This window comes from Rutidosis leptorrhynchoides, chromosome 3 (assembly GCF_046630445.1).
Source record: "Rutidosis leptorrhynchoides isolate AG116_Rl617_1_P2 chromosome 3, CSIRO_AGI_Rlap_v1, whole genome shotgun sequence".
NCBI lineage: Eukaryota > Viridiplantae > Streptophyta > Magnoliopsida > Asterales > Asteraceae > Rutidosis > Rutidosis leptorrhynchoides.
This window is the reverse complement of record NC_092335.1, coordinates 319,149,626-319,154,458: the sequence shown is the minus strand read 5'-3', so window position 1 is coordinate 319,154,458 and position 4,833 is coordinate 319,149,626. Positions and strand designations below refer to the sequence as shown.

Here is a 4,833-nt window from a genome sequence, read left to right as displayed (position 1 = left end):
AATCGGCTCTAGCCGCTTTAGATGAACGATATATATCTTTCTCTTGGTGCCACTCATGAGAGTGGGAGGCTGTGTTATCAATAATTTTGTAAGCTTCAGTTGCGGTTTTCTTCATAATGGAACCACCAGCTGTTATGTCGATGTCTTTTCGTGTAGCAACGTTGACACCTTGGTAGAATATTTGTACTATTTGGTAAGTGTCTAAACCGTGTTGAGGACATCCTCTCAACATCCTTCTGAATCTTGTCCACGCCTCATATAATGTTTCATTTGGCTTTTGCGCGAACGTAACAATTTCTCCTTGAAGTCTCACGGCTTTAGATGCCGGAAAGAATTGTTTAAGAAATTTTTCAACTAAAACATCCCATGTGTCAATCGCCCCTTCAGGTAACGATTCTAACCAATCTTTGGCTTCTCCCTTTAAAGTCCAGGGAAACAACATGAGATAGATCTGCTCATCTTCCACTTCTCGGATTTTGAATAGTGTACAAATTCTTTTAAACGTACGAAGGTGTTCGTTAGGATCTTCATTCGGTGCACCACTGAATTGGCATTGGTTAGTTACCATGTGTAGAATTTGTCCTTTGATTTCATAATCTGGCGCATTAACTTCTGGCTTAATAATGGCGTGACCTTGGCCCGTGCGTGTGGCTCTCATTCGATCTTCCATACTTAGAGGTTCCAGATTTTCCATAATTGAATTTGTTGAATACGAATCACTAGAAGATTCTGATTTAATGGTTTGTGGTTCAGGAGGAATGATTAGTGGTTCTGGATCTTGGAATTGTCCCTGAATATTCTCCGGATTCTCAATTGTGAGGTCGGGTTCAAAAGATGGATTATCGGAAATTTGAGTTGGAGTTCTTGGTCGACTGGATGATGATTCTAAAGAAAAATCAACGGCGACAATATTGGCTAGATGTCTTGATCGAGTTATAGGTGGTGAACGTATGACCGGCGGTGAACGTCTTGCTCGGTGCATTCACTGAATATCCTATTAGTTTTTAAAAAGGAAAGAAAAATTATATAAGTTATCCAATCAATAGACTTTTCTGATTTTGCCCACGTTTCGAATAGCCAAAAGATGCAGCAGAGGGGCAGGATTCGTTTGGTCTCAATATAATTGAGGACTGTTTGGCTCCAATAACCCGGTCCACGTACAAATCCAACTATTACTACGAACCAGAAAATTTTGATGTCTATCAATTTAACCACTTAAAATAAATTTTCGTAATTTTAAGAAATTTAGAGAAGAAGTAGAAAAAAAATCTAAGTCCTAAAAACTAGAATGGCGAGAAATAAGAGAGAAAAAGAGTGCGCGTCGAAAAGTGTCGAAAAATGAAAAAGACGAAGAGTGGTTTGTAAACACGCGGTTAATCCAACCTTATAACTATCACTATCTTAAAATTAAAACTACAAATAGAGATCACTAATTGGAATTGTAATTGATACATAGGTAAAAGGCGTCGAAAAATAAAAATAAGAAAATAACTATGGCAAAACTAAACTTAATACTAAAAGTTGCGACTATAGTCTAAAAATCTAAAGGTAATAAAACTAAAAAAACATTTTTTTTTATAGAAAAAATATATATTTTTTTTAATAATTTTTTTTTTTACGGTTTTTTTTTTACGTTTTTTTTTTTTTTTTTTTTTTTTTTGGCAAATATAAATTAAAAATATAGCGTTTTAGTGCTCCCCGGCAGCGGCGCCAAAAACTTGATGATGTAGCGTGAGGGTACGAAATAGTATTATTTTTAATACAAAATACTACAAAATATGACACAAGTTTTATTAATTTACGGATGGGATATACCTAAACCTTGCTACAACACTATAGGCAGTGTACCTAATCGTAGAGTAGTGTAGTTTTTAGTAAGTCCGGTTCGTTCCACAGGGAGCTGGTGATACTTACTATATTTTTAACTATATTTATACAAAATATATATAATTATATAAGTAGTAATATTATTATAAAAGGGAGGTTTTACCGTTTAATGACCGGTTTGTCGATTCTATATTTTAAGCGTAAAGATAAATGACGATAATTAAAGTGCGTAAAATAATGACAATAAATAAAATGACAGTAAATAAAATTGCGAGTAATAAAATGACAGTAAATAAAGATACGATGAGAAATATAATAAAAGAATTATGCTTATTTAAACTTCCGTAATCATGATGTTTGACGTGTTGATTTTAATTTATTACCATGGGTTAATTGTCCTTTGTCCTGGTTTATTTGATACGTCTATCTGGTTTTTGTCTATAATAGTCCATCGGTCATAAATATAAAGTGCGAGTATCCTCGTCAAATTACCCTCATACCCGAAGTCAAATATTCCAACTGATTAAGGATTTAAACTGTGACGCAGTTATCACTTCTGTCAACAATTACACCAGTTATCACTGTATGTAATCCACCCCTGTTTTAATTAGTTTATGAATATTAATTCATCCACTTGATCAGAATGAATAATCAATTACCCAACCCAATTGATTAATTAAATGATTATAACAGATTCCATATGAACATCACTAAATAGGACAACCATAATCATTATTAATTATTAGGTTAATTAATTTGAAGATAGGTTCGACAGACTCCAATGAGTTGTCACTCAATTAGACAATATCCCCCATCTATTAATAGTCAATAGTTCAATTTCCACAAGTGTCGGTCTTTTGCCCAAACCTTAATTATGGTACAAAGCCCAATTACTCAATTTTAGTAATTAGCCCAACATCATGATTACTTCGTTTTAAATAAGCATAATAATAACTTAGCTACGAGACATTAATGTAAAAAAATTGAACATAACTTACAATGATTAAAAAGAGCGTAGCGTTACACGGACAGAATTTTGACTTACACACTCAAACGATCTCTATCATAAATCTTATTATTATCATAATTTAAAATTAAAATTAAGATTATTGTTATATCTGATTACATTAACATTATGATAGAGAATTATAGATATAAATTATAGATATTGATATTGATAGATAGAAAAATAAGAAAAAGATAGAAAAAATGATCGAAAAAAAGTCTCTTCAAATTGATCGTAAATCATCGCTTTTATAGCGAAATTAGAATTGAAATTTTCATTTACGACCCCTGAACTATGCTCAATTAACAACTTTTTATTATTTAATATTATTCTTATTATGAATTATTTAAATATTATATTTTATTCTTGTGCATAGTTGACTCATAATTTTTACACCGTTGCGTCGAGCGCTGAAAGTTGGTTCATGCTTCGGTTCCGGATTTTCGAACGCCCTTTCGTACAATTTTATATCGTGTACTTTGTGTTTTGTAACTTGTACTCTTGTCATTTTTAGACGTTCTTCATCAATAATTTGAACCTTTTTGATTGTATCTTGTACTTTTGAGCTTTTTGGACCTTTGCATCTTCAAATCTTCGTTTTCGCCTTTTGTCTTCGCACTTATTTAAAATAAACGAATATTACTCGAAAATGGAACAATTGCAACTAAAATCTTGTCTTTCTTGGGGGATTTTGCTATGAAATATATGTTCCTTTTTAGCCTTATCATTTACCTACTAAACTTGAGGTAGTAATGATGTTCATAACATCATTCGATTCATACATATAAAACTATTTTATTCAAAGATTTGAACATGTAATCACTAGAACATAGTTTAGTTAATTCTAAACTTGTTCGCAAACAAAAGTTAATCCTTCGAACTTGACTTTTAAAATCAACTAAACACATGTTATATATCTATATGATATGCTAACTTAATGATTTAAAATCGGAAAACACGAAAAACACCGTAAAACTGGATATACGCCGTCGTAGTAACACCACGGGCTGTTTTGGGTTAGTTAATTAAAAACTATGATAAACTTTGATTTAAAAGTTGTTCTTCTGGTAAAATGATCTTTCTTATGAACATGAAACTATATCCAAAAAGCATGGTTAAACTCAAAGTGGAAGTATGTTTTCTAAAATGGTCATCTAGACGTCGTTCTTTCGACTGAAATGACTACCCTTACAAAAATGACTTGTAACCTGTATTTCCAACTATAAAATTATACTTTTTCTGTTTAGATTCATAAACTTAAGTTCAATATGAAACCATATCAACTTGAAACACTCAAAACGGATTTAAAACGAAGAAGTTATGGGTAAAACAAGATTGGATATTTTTGCTTGTTGTAGCTACGTGAAAATTGGTAACAAATTTATATTAATCATATCCTAGCTAACTTATATTGTATTATACATGTATTCTAATATATTATGTAATCTTGGGATACCATAGACATGTATGCAAATGTTTTGACATATCATATAGACCCATCTATATATATTATTTGGAACAACCATAGACACTCTATATGCAGTAATGTTGGAGTTAGCTATAAAGGGTTGAGATTGATTCCAAAAATATATATATACTTTGAGTTGTGATCTAGCCTGAGATGTGTATACACTGGGTCGTGGATTGATTCAAGATAATATATATCGATTTATTTATGTATATCTAATTGTGGACAACTAGTCGTAGGTTACTAACGAGGACAACTGACTTAATAAACTTAAAACATTAAAACGTATTAAAAATGTTGTAAATATATTTTGAACATACTTTGATATATATGTACATATTTGTTATAGGTTCGTGAATCGACCAGTGGCCAAGTCTTACTTCCCGACGAAGTAAAAATCTGCGAAAGTGAGTTATAGTCCCACTTTTAAAATCTAATATTTTGGGATGAGAATACATGTAGTTTTATACATGTTTTACGAAATAGACATAAGTAAATGAAACTACATTTTATGGGTGAATGATCGAAGCCG

General features: G+C 31.6%; 1 non-coding gene across 1 annotated transcript; it reads left to right on the top strand.

The window, feature by feature from the left end:
* Positions 1-203: 203 nt before the first annotated feature.
* LOC139903598 (small nucleolar RNA R71) lies at positions 204-310 on the top strand. Its single transcript, XR_011778408.1, has one exon. It is a non-coding gene; the product is annotated as a small nucleolar RNA R71 (small nucleolar RNA).
* Positions 311-4,833: the final 4,523 nt, after the last annotated feature.